At 38.7% G+C, this 13048-nt stretch overlaps 1 long non-coding RNA gene across 1 annotated transcript in view; it reads left to right on the top strand.

The window, feature by feature from the left end:
* The first annotated feature begins 3289 nt into the window (after positions 1-3289).
* LOC125484785 overlaps positions 3290-13048 on the top strand; it is a 30228-nt gene continuing 20469 nt past the window's right edge. The window contains exon 1 of the long non-coding RNA XR_007263601.1: positions 3290-3349. This is a non-coding gene — a long non-coding RNA (uncharacterized LOC125484785). The remainder of the gene's footprint in view (positions 3350-13048) is intronic.

Here is a 13048-nt window from a genome sequence, read left to right as displayed (position 1 = left end):
CAGTATTGTGCCAAATGTTGGCCAGCATCAAAGACTCAACAGTTTGGACTTGAAGACCTATTTGGATCATTAACAGCATTTCACTGTTATAGACGTTCTCATGTTGGATGAAAGGCTGGTCATTCCAGAGACACTTGAGGTTTGTTAGCCACGCAGCCAGTGCTCAGATGTTGGAGCGGTGGCCAGGGAATTAAAACCAGATTTGCAACCTCAAAGCTGACTGAGCAACTTGCATTATTCACAGGCCTGAGCAGGGACAGCTGCTTATCCCTATTGATCTCCCGACCCAGATCACAAGAACAAGTGGATACAAACTTGGTGGTATACTTAGTGGATACGAAGCTCTACACCTTGTTATCTCAGATTCTCCAGCATCTGCAGTTCCTTCTATCTCTGGATACCAACTTCTCCAAGTTTGATAGATGGTCTTAACCGATTGCTGTCAATAACTTTTCATAATGATTAGAGTACAGTTTAAATAGATATATAACAGCACAGATACAGTTGTCAGGGTGTTGCATGAAATATTCACTACCTATGGGGTCCTTGATGTGGTTGTGTCAGACAATGGAACACGGTTTGGTAATGAGCAGTTCAACGAATTTGCAGCCAGTTCTGGATTTGAACATGTAACTACATGGCTGAGATACACACAGTTGAATAGGGAAGCTGAACATGGGATTCAGATTCCTTTTGAAGTAAAACATTAAATTTTTATAGAGGCTTGTTAAATTATTGATCCACCCCACCCCGCTGTGGATTATCGCCATCAGAATTGCAATTAGGGAGAAATCTGAAGACTCATCTCCTGATCCTACCGAAAAGATTGACTGCACTTGAGTTCATGGACCTATAAAAATGTATGTAACAGGGAGCAGTCGGGGGTAGCAGGCTATTCACTACAACGGATGTCACAGTGTACAACAGTTGCCACATCTGAACTAAAGGCAGTATAGACAAGGGACATGAACAGAAATGGTACATTCATCCAAGAGTCAGTGGAACAGCATTTGTACAGAAGAACTTCAGGAACTTAATTTCATTGTAGAAATTTCATCAATTAATATTTGACTGAGATAACCCCAATGGAGGATGTCATGACAGTAATAGTTCACAGAACACACAAGGTCAAGATCAGCATCAAGATTAACAGTCCTCAACCCCAAAACTTACAAATTTTCAAGTCACATTAGAACACATTTTGGAAGAATTGCAAAACTATCAGAATACTGGGGTTTGTGAGGCCAGAGAGTTGTGGGTGATTGAGTGATAGTAAAGGTTAAAAAAAAACATTCCAACCAGATCTCTAGTGAGGTTCTTCAATTCACTCAGATTCCAGTTGGGATGTCCCAAACTGTTAAACTCCCAGGTGATGTTGGATGATTTGGATCCCCTTCTTTACTCAACCACCTTTTCAGCTGCTTGCAACAAGGTTCATCTAAAAGGGATGTTCTCCCTTGTGGATGCTTTTCTCCCAGACTCAAATTAACTTATGCTTTAAAAAGAAGCCAATTATTGAATTTATTAATTACTAAATGTGAAAAGAATTAGTAATGCAATACAAAAAAATACAGATTAAAAATAAGGTATGAGTCTAAACGCTAAAAGTTAAAGTGAGATATATTGATTTCCCACGGATTTGTTGCCAAAGAGCAGATAGTTGAAAGTTGTGGGTATTGCAGTGAAGGTCACCAGTAGCATTGATATTGATAGTTGAACACATGGTTTCATAATCCTTAATTTTGCAGATTGGCTGAGATTCAGTCAATCTGAATCTAATCAATCTTGAATAAGCATTCAGGGTGAGAGGGTCATTTTGTTATCCACTTTCCCTTTTAACTAATTTGCAGCACTTTGAGTAGGAGACAATTTTTACCTGCAACGCCGGGGTATTTAGCTGATAGTTCTTCAACTGTGACTTTCATAGAAAGATAACACGTGAACCCAGGCTGGAATGCACAGAAGTGTTCAGTACCACTAGTGAACTTCTCTAGATTTGAAACTGATTCTTTAACTCCTATCCTTGTGTATTCTTTAAAAGAAAAAAAAAACACCAAATGTGTTTGCAGTTTTAGGCATAATCTGCAAGTGGGTGGCATGCTGGTGAGCAAGGGATTATCAGCCCCTCATTACTTTGGTAACCACAAGAGATCACAGTCCCACTTGTTTGTAGCTTCTTCAGACACCTCTTTAAGTGATATATTCCATAAGTCTTGCTGTGGGACTATTATTTTTGGTTGCATCTGTCTGGTTTAAAAAAAAACATTTTGGAATTGCAAATCAAAAATGTCCACAGCATGTTAGGGTTCTAAGCTATGATAATGACAATATCTGAATGTATAAATTTTAAACAAAAGCTTTAGAGTGGGAGGAGGGAGACATGGTAAAGTTAATGGTTCTGAATGAATTATTATTAAGCTACATTAATCTTTATCCAATTTGTTAATGTCTCACACTCCTTGGGTAGGGAAAAGGAGTCTAGAATGAAGTTCTGATGGTGTCAGATGTGTCATCTTTGGAACAGAAATAGAATTTGCTGGAGCATCTGTGAGAGAAAACCAGAGTTAATGCTTCAAATTCAGTGACCTTCCTTCAGAATTTATTTTCGTGTCATCTCTGCATCCTTTTAAGTATAATTCCAAAGATTGGCTCGCCAATGGAACTTGGACCTGTTGCTGTCATGAAACAAATTATATCTTCTTGTGTATGACAAGTGCCTGCCTCTTGTCATTAAGACTTGAAGCGGGTTTGTTTTCTGCTATTGTTAATTAGATAGGAACTTAAAGTAGAATTGGTAGCAGCACTTTACTCCAATGTCAAGCACCAGTGGTTGGTACCTTGACAAGGTAGGTGGAAGAAAACCTTTTCATGAGAAAGTGAGTAAGCCTCTGGAGGATAGCAGATATTGAGTGAAGTGAGTATTGTCCTACCTTCTGTTTGTGAGTCCAAATCTTTTTCAAAATAGATGGCTTACCAATCCAGCAGAAGTATGAACATTAGATTTGCATGTTAGTTCTGACTTCCCAGTTCAATCCCCATTCTAGAACTTGAGTGTTTAATCTAAGCAAACTCTTTTGGAGTATTTAAAGTCAGTGCTGCATTGTCAGTAGTGCTCTCTTTCTGGATGTGACATCAAACTAAGTCCATGTGTAGTGATTAGAACAAGGTCAGCCAGGTGGACCTCATTGAATATGAGTTTCCTGATTGGGGCTGTTAATCTGGTCCAATCAGAGAGCCTTGCTGACTGATATAAACAGGAGTGTTAGACATCCTGTTCACTCTGAGAGCAGTCTCAGAGGAAGCCAGACCAGTGTCAAGTACTGCGCACATGTCACCAAAAGATAATTTGGTGAGTAAATATTGGCCATGCATACACATTTAGAAGTTTTGCAGAAAGTTAGTCAGCAAGTAAAATGTAGTTTACTTCCTCCAATCATCCAGTTTCCCCATGGACCTATCATTGTCCTGTTCTTTTTGTAGGTACCCAGGCACCCACTGAAGGCAGTGGGATACACTCATCTTAAACATACAGATATCACCAAGTTTCAACAGCCATTGCAAGCTGCAATCTGTTCAGGATCTTACCAAGCCAAATTTGTTGGGAAGAGAAACCTGGGCTATACATGATGCAGAAATAGAATTTAATTTTAATTCTTTAAGTAGTCTCCTTCCTGATCAGGAGAAGCAGATGTGCCCCTTTGGGTTTCTGATGTAAACGTCCAATCACCTTTGCGTTGCAGTACCAGTCTACACCAATGGGAATGTCCTGCAGCAAACAAGGCTTTACCACTTGCATTTCCTGAACCCTGACCAAAACTTACAGTCTTGAGTGCCAGGGGCCATTATTCCCTGCTGGCTGAAATTCCACTTCCTACTGCTCTGAAATGTAGTTAATTTTGGGCAGGAATTCCAATATTAACATAGATTGGAGTCAAGGAATTAAAATCTCCTCTTCCACATCCTTTCAAGGACCAGATAATTTCCTAACTATCTCAACACTCCACACATTCATTCCATCCATTTTTAACTGGTCTTTCATTTTGTTTGCAGTTTGTGATCTTTCTCTGACTACCAAGGAGCTATCATATTTTCCTACATAATCCAAGCACGTTACAGAGGGTGTAAATGTTTGGAATTTCCTGAGGAAATAAAAATCAGTTTCACATCAATGTTCCATATAGGAATTTGCTTTCTCAATCTTGCATTGTAGCTATTGTAATTTCTAAGAAGTTTCCTGTTGCTGCTTCTAAAGTCAGTGCTCACTTTTTACAACATTAAATATTTGGCACTAAATGGAAAACTGTCTGAATTACAAAACAATTGAGAATCATATAGTTGCAGTCTTGCATATATCCTGCCAATTGACACATGGCTTTACTTCATATCATAGTAATTCATGAACACCCAGTGCACATTGTCTTCTCTATCATTATGGTAATTTTTTAAAGCATGTTGCTTAGGTTAAAAGTTCTTCAGCTATGAAGAAAGATTAGATAGATTGGAGTTATTTTCTTTAGTGCAGAGAAGGCTGAGGGGGTATATGATTGAGCCGTACATAGTTCTAAGGAGCACAGACAGTGTTGATTCGGATGAGCTTTTCCCCTTGGTAGACAGATCAATAACCAATGGGTACAGTTTTAGTGTAAAGTGCAGGATGTTTAGATGAGATTTGAGAAAACAATTCTGACCCAGAAGTTTACGGGTATCTGAAACTCACTGAGTAAAATGTGGTGGAGGCAAGAACTCTCAAGACATTTAAGAACTATTTTAACAAACACTTGAAATGACAAGGCTATGGACCAAGTGATGGAAAGTGGGATGTCAATAGTTAGATGTTTGAGGAGCAGCATAGACTCAATGGCCGAAAGGCCTCTTTCTGTGCTGTAAAAAGTTTCACTCTCAGTTGATCACATTAGATGCTTCTTTAGACTATGTACACTGGAAGAAACTTACCTGGGCCAAGGTTTGTTCTTCAAAGATCTGTTAGTGCAATTGGAAAATGCAGTCCTGATTTATTGGGACCATAGAACCCCTACAGTGTGGAAACAAGTCCGTCAGCCCAACAAGTCCACACTGAACCTCAGAGCATCTCACCCAGACACATACCACATAATCTACACATCCCTGAACACTACAGGCAATTTAGCTTGGCCAATCCACTTAACCTCCACATCTTTGGACTGTGGGAGGAAACCCATGCAGACACGGGGAGAACTTGCAAGCTCCACACTGACAGTCGCCCGAGAGTGGGATTGAACCCGGGTCCATGGTGCTGTGAGACAGCAGTGCTAACCACTGAGTCACCGTGCTGCCCTAATTTTGCATTAAATCTGGCTAATAGCTGTACAACTGTACTTTCTGCCCTCATTAAAAGTCTATGTGTTATGTCACAGATTTTGTTTTATGTTCATGCTGTGAGTTAGTGTCAGCATATTACAAGAAGTGATTTTCTCACCAGATTGTGCATGCTCTTTCTACGTTTTTTATTTTTAGCACCTTGCCTTTCAAAACATGATAAATATTTAAATGAGGATATAATTGTAACCTCATGCAATATTATTTGCATTTAGTGACAGAGGCTGCTTTGGACCATTTCCTTTCCTCATATTCTCTAGTTTTACAAAAGCTTTCCCTTCTCTGATTTTCTTTTGCCTTCTCTCCTACCAATTGAACATTGTGGAAGATTTCCAGCATTGACACAATGGGCAGAATAGTCCCTTTTTGTGCTTTGTCATTCTATAATTCTTGATTTCAAACCTGCCAGCGATTTTCTCAGATCATTTTGCACTGACAAGTATGAGCTGACATATTGACTATTGTTAAGCTATCTGACTATGGAATAACACGTTCTATGTGCTGTTATTTGATATCCTCATGTGCATTTTCTAGGAGGTATCATTGGATAGTGATGGGGTGTGGAAACAAAGGGTGCCTTTCTTTAGACCCCAGGGATGCAAAGGTTAGTATCCATTGCCTTGCCACATTGTGCTTTGCAAGCCAGCCAAGCTAGATAAAAGCTGGGATTTTTCTGATCTGTGTGGCTGAGAACCAGACACTTGGGAAGCCAGATATCCTTATATTAAAAGTTAGATGTACTACAATACAATGAGGTTGCCAATCATCAGGGCTACAATCTGAAATGTAATTTAAGGATCACACTGTTAAACTGTCCCTTAAAATTTTGAAATGTCGGTATAATCATCAATTGCTGTATGATCAAAACTAAAGCTAAGCTGTTCCTTTAAACATAAAACTCCCACTTATTCTACAAATGTAAAAACCACTATTCTGATATATATCATATCCTTCTCCCCAAAACAACTTTTTTGCTAAGCTCTATTTCACAGCGATAACTCACTTCGTCAGATAACATCAGACATCTTTCATATTTTAAGGATCTGTGTTTCTGGCTCAGCATGTTTGATGTTGCACATCTGTATTTGACATTTTCAGCTCTTTGTTAATATTGATTGATGTTGATTCTGTATGTTTATTTGGAAATACACACTGCAGCCAGCTTTTAATGGTAGATCAGCGATCCCCAATGGCTAATCCTTTCAAATAATTACATGAAAACACAAATATCTAAGGGCCAGATTTTCAATTCCTAGGAAAAGACAGCATGAGGATCTGGAAGTCCTGTCTCCGTTTCCAGTAGACCCCATTTTCATTGCTAAGAAATAGGGTGTGAATATCACAGGCATAAATTACAGAGCAGCTAGACCATTTGAATTGAATGCAGGTGAATGATTTTGCACTCTGGAAACAGCTTCAGCCTGCAGTCTGTTGCACAACTTTACGTTGAAGTCACATGTGCTCTTGAAGGATGTGTAAGACTTTCAAGTTGTTTTTATTTAAATCACCTGTCCTTTAAAATTTGAAAAGAAAACCTCTTGTCTTTGTCTGGGGGGAGTAAAGAAATGGTTCTAATGGGTTAAAATGTATTTCTTGGGGTTGTAAGTTCACAGTTTGATGGACTGCTCAAATAGGTTATTAAAGGATTAGTTGTCTTTGATACGCGATTATGAGTACCAATATTTGTTTTTAAAGATACAGTATTTGAGGGAATTTAAATATATTGAATTGTCTTTTATAAATGAGAACACATTTCTTAAATGCAGTGACATCTATAAAGGAACCTAGAAATTTATTTTATTTTATCTAAGCTTGACACTTGTCTTCCCATGGAGGATACCGGATGAGTTGGGTTGAAGGGTGTAACCATGAAAGTTGGTTGGCATGGGATCGTATCATCTGGCTTTGCTTTGAAATTGAGAATGTGTGGGTCATGAGTAGACACTAGGTTGGTATAGGTCCTACATGAGACCATGAGGATAGGTGGAGGTCTATGGGTTGTGATAGATCATATGAGTGGCATTGAGGTGGATGGAGGGGCATAAGTTGGCACGGAGGGTATGAGGGATCATTAAGAGTGGATTGAGTGCATAGTTTGGTAGGAATTAGAAAGAATGGGCGTGTGGAGTGGGTAAGGGAGATTGAGGTGTGAGATAAAGATGGGCAAATATTTAACAAAAGAGCAAGGATTAAGCCTCAGAGAGCAGAGCTGGGCCTTTTAACTACTCTTGGAGCTGAGCAACCCTTGTGGCTCTTTCTGATCTGCAACCAAGGTTAGTGGCTTGAGTCTCTCCCAGAATTAAAATCACCCCATTTGGATATGCTGCAATGGGAAATTTCTTGTTTCAAGCTATCCAAATTGATGGTAAAAATCTGACTATAAGAGGTAAGATCAAGGTGTGGCACTTGGGAGACGATGGTAGCAAGGTTTTTTCTGTCTATGGTGATGGCCTTGAAGCATGACTAGAAGAATTTTGGTGAACAGGACATTGCTTCCTTATGTGTGGAATTGGTTGGGGGATCCTGAAAGAAATTGCAAATATCGATCAACAGCATTCTGGATCATGAAACTGGTGGGAATATACTGTCAACACAAGAGGTTTAGTCAAATAAATGTCTTGGAACAATGTCCAGACCCCTGACGTTCCACAGGTTTAAAAAGTCCCTTTGTTGACCTCAAAGTTTGGGTATTATGTGTTGATCATAAATCATGCCTTGACTTGTTTCCCTACCCCAGTATATTTCAGTCCTAACTGGCAACTGTGTTAACACTGGATTAAATCCAGAAAATTGGTGAATTAAAGCTAAGTAGACAGTCTTTTTTCAACTTTTTAACACATAAGCAGTGTCAGGATCTTTGGTTTAACTCATCAATGCTGCTCAATCACACTATTCTTTCCTGAAATCTTGTATTCATTAGCAATGATGCACACGATGTGCATCATACTGATGGTGAATTTTGAAAAATCCAAGATAAAGTATCTTACTCTGGGCTGTAAAATTTTTATGCTCAGTGTTTGCTATGCCTTGAAGCATTCATTATAGCTTCTATCATTGTGCAATAGATCAAATACTTGGTTTCTTGCCACCTGTGTTAAAAATGAGGATAAAGTATAATCTCCAATGTACGCTCAAGGATATCTTGCACTCGTCCAAGTAAACGACGAATCTGTGATTATGATCAGCACTTCAGTTGCAAAGGCAGCATTACTCACTCACTGTTACCATTAACCATTTTAATTGTGGCTATAATGAATTTCTGAATAACACTACATTTAAGATTATAGTATGTAAAATTTGACTATAAGCAAGATTTTGTTTCTACTTAAGTCGATTTTACAGTTCTTAGTGCTTTAAGTTAATCGAATTCATATTGGTGTTGACGCAAAACTAGGTCACATTCTTAATGCTGCAAACCAATCAATCCACAAAGAGTGAATGCAGCCACTTAAAAACAATCAATTATACAATATTGTAGAAAATCATTCTTGAGCAAATTAAGTAATGGAGCATATAATAGGAAAAGTAATGCCTAAAGTTGGAATGAATGAGATTGTAAAAAAATGAACTCGATAATAACTTGAGAGAACTAATCTTTTGTCTCTAAAATACTAATTTGTTTTTGTGTCACAGATTGGTGTAGCTATTGCATTTGATATGACAATGGTATCAACCCTGTCATGCTAATTTCTGGCTTTGGGATTGATTCATAAATTGGTGAATCTATATTAAGTGATTAAAAATGCAACCATCATAAACCTCCATTTACAAGTATTCAAAATTATATTTTTGTATAGCATCTTTAAAGGTTGAAGTTGTCTAGATGTAACATTTAATTATCCTGGGCTACTAATCAAATCAGTTTTGCTGTCCAAACTAATTGTTACATTCTGAAATACATTAAAAAGGTTAATTGTATTCTTTCTATACATAATGAATAAAGTGCCATAATTTTTAATTGCCCAGATTCCTGTCTTTAAACCAAGGCTGCATTGTAGAGCTAGAAATGAAATGAAACGGCCCATAACTGCAAGCCTAAATTATTCACTCATTAGCTTCCACAGAAATACAGCCATAAGTGCTGGTCCATAACAAGATCAACGCTTATGGCAACATTCACAAAAATCCATACCCATTTTAAAAAAAGTCTTGATTGTTACATAAGTTGAACATGAACATTAAAAAGCTTCTGTAATTAAATGTAGACCTGGCAATTAACCAGACCGATTGGGACTGGGTCCACAATTGGGATTGAATCACATGTTGCGTAGATTTAATTCTTTAACAGATCAGTCCTCTGTCCAATCATAGTTTGATTGTTGGAGTGGCAGTGGGATGGGGGTGGGGTGGCAGATGGTGGGTAGAAAGGAGAGGTTAGTCGCTGAGAACAGCGGTAGGTGAGTCTGCCCAGGGAATTGATAGTGAGGGTGATGGAGTAGGTGATGAGAAGAGGCGGGGACAATCAGGTTGTTAGGAGAGTCAAGGGCCAACATAATGGGGAATCGGAGGCTTTGAGGGAGGGTGCGGGTGGATGTGGGGCAGCATTGAAGCATTGAGGCCTTGGAGTTGTGGCAGTGGTGCATGCATGATGGCTGGGTAGTTGAAGAAAGGAAATGAGATTAAAGACTTCACAAGGTGGAAGGATTGTGAATGGGGAGGGGTGGGATGCTTGAATCATAAAGACATTTCATGTGGCTTCAGAATCCAAGGGTTAGACATGAAGTTATTTACCTTCTGAATTCATTAAGTCCACACTTCAAGCAAGGTATCCAGTTACCAACATTTGGGAAACCCAAATGACATGAGTTAAATCTCAAAAGCTGGAGGACAATGACACTCATAACTTTATCGTTGCACTTAAAATTGAAACTGACCTCCTTGGATTACATTGGTCACCTGCCCAAATCCTGGTTTAGTTAAAGCTGGAAATGCATGGGTTAAAGTGAGACCTAAACTCCTTATTGATCCAAACCTGCCATTGTAAATTTAAAAATTAATCTATTGTTTCTCTTTCTTTCTCCTTTTCAATTTCAAACAGAGAAACACTATTACAAACAAAAACAGAAATTGTTGGAAAAGCTCAGCAGGTCAGACAGCATCTGTGAAGAGAAATCAGAGTTAAGATTTCAGATCTGGTGACCCTTCCTCTGTTCTGTGAAGATTTCTCTTCACAGATGCTGCCAGACCTGCTGAGCTTTTCCAGCAATTTCTGCTTTTGTTACTGATTCACAGCATCTGCAGTTCTTTCAGTTTTTATTTCGTGAAAAACAATTGTGTTATTACTCCATGCCTGTGATGTGTAAATAACAATTTTCACATTTTTTGTGGCTTGATGCTTGTAATTTATTTTTGTTTTAGTTAGCTAGACAAACCGAACTGAGGGTCATTGCTGAATTCACCATACTCAACACTAACTGAAGCTTTCCTGACCTAATTGGCTGGATCCCAAAAGGTATGTCGTACCTTTACTAGACTATTCTTTTGGAATTCATTCAACTTGCTGTTGAATGTCTAAGTAAAATTAGAGACAGAGACAATAAAGGACAGAGATAGGTAACATTAAAAAAAAGCTTTCAGGCAAATATTGAGAGGGATTTCAACATTAACATCAACAATAGTGTGCATTTATGTGGTGTGTCTCATTATAGCAAAAGCGCATTAAGTCAATTCTCAACCAAAACCAAAGACAGAATATGAAAGAAGACATTACACTAGATGCCTTGTCCAAAGATGTAGGTTTGAATGAGAAAGAGAGTTAGACAGTTTTAGGGAGGGAGGACATTGCACACCTTAGTCTTATGCAGTTGGAGATGTGGAATAAAGGGTTAACTCCTGAATATGTACATAGGAAGCTGTCATTGATGGATTCATGACCACATGATGATACACATGATGAAGAGAAGACTCTGTTGAAGAAACACTGGTCTAGCTCTTGTGTAGAGTATATTATATATAGTTAGCTTGGTGTAAATTAACAATTGTTTAAAGAAAGATTGAAGAGTTGCCTTACCTTGCAGTAAGATTCCACAAACATCATCTAGAAAGCAGTCCGATAACAACAGATGATGATCCAGGTGAATGGCCCTAAAAAAGCCTGATGTCCCAGCCAGCAGCAGATCAAATCTCACAGCAAGCTCCTGATGAACAAATGACCACACAGAACAGAATAAAGCTTAGAAAAGAAATGGCTCAGCAACTAGTTGAGTAACATTATGGAAAGAAAGCCTGAAGCAAGGTGCCAACATGAATGCAAACTTGCTGTTTCAGAAACTATTTGAGAACTTTGAGAGACCATGAAAGACTGAAAAATGACCAAATTGAAGGTATTCACACGCTATCAAAATGCCTCAAGGCCAGCAATAAAAACCTGTAAAGATCTGGTCAGCGTACTATTGTATACAGCGGGCAGCATTAGATTTAGGAGATGGCAACCAAAGAGGACATAATCGAAGCTTATGATTCATACTTCAGTGTTGGCACAACAAAATCGAATGAACAAAATTTAACAGGAGGAAACAAAAGTCCAAAGCAAGTATAACTCCCTCAGTAATGATCTTTACTATTTGGTAGATAATTACAGCTACTGAATGCCAAAAGACAACTTGATCAGAGACAGAATAATTGTTGAGACTTGAATCTCAGTTTCCTACCGTCTAGGGACTATCTAATGTTGAATAAAGGAGTACAATTGACTCAACAAACTGAGGTCCAGAAACAGAAATGAGTCTTTATTACAGGACAGAGAAAAATACAGTTGAAAGAAACCCTTAGAGACTGCTCAGTATGTTGATTGCAAACACAAAAGTGCACCACAACAACAACCAGGGAAATGCAGAGTGCCAGAACCATTTGTCATATTCTTGATGTGACAAGAAGAATGTTCACAGGTATGAAAAGCATCCCAGCTGAAGAGCAGAGATCACAATGTGTAGAGCTGGATGAACACAGCAGGCCGAGCAGGAAAGCTGATGTTTCAGGTCTGGACCCTTCTTCTGATTTTCTGAATTCGGTCCAGACCCAAAATGACAGCTTTCCTGCTCCTCTGACGCTGCTTGGCCTGCTGTGTTCATCCAGCCCTGCACCTTGCTATCTCAGATTCTCTAGTATCGGCAGTTCCTACTATCTCTGAATCAGCTGCTTTGTCTATTGGAAATCAGTCATTTTAAATCAGTATATCTCTCCAAGAAATTTTTATCATTAAAACAAAAAGAAAAGTCTTCAAAGAAGAGCACCTTTCAAAAAAATTCAGAGAACCAGTAAATCAAGAAATAATTTTCTTTGGAGAAATCCAGGAACAAAACATAAATTCTGTAGTGCCAATATAAACGTTAACGGATATGATCAAATTTCAAACAGGACACCAAAATAGCAGTCTCAATCATTAATGATGAGACAGAACACAGGACTAACAAAAAAGAGTAATATAGCACAGGACCAGGCCCATCAGCCCTCCAAGCCTGCACCACCACCTTTTGCCGTTCGATACTAAAACTGTCTTCACTTAAAGGAGCCGTATCCCTCTATTCCCTTCCTATTCATGTGTTCATCCAGGTGTTTCTTGAATGCTGCTATTGTGTTTGCTTCCACCACCTTCTCTGGCAATGTGTTACAGGCACTCACCACCATTTGTGTGAAAACTATACCTCGCACATCTCTTTTAAACTTCCCTCCTCGCACCTTGAACCTGTGTCCC

Source organism: Rhincodon typus, chromosome 14 (assembly GCF_021869965.1).
Source record: "Rhincodon typus isolate 14 chromosome 14, sRhiTyp1.1, whole genome shotgun sequence".
Lineage (NCBI taxonomy): Eukaryota > Metazoa > Chordata > Chondrichthyes > Orectolobiformes > Rhincodontidae > Rhincodon > Rhincodon typus.
This window is presented reverse-complemented; position numbering and strand designations above follow the sequence as displayed.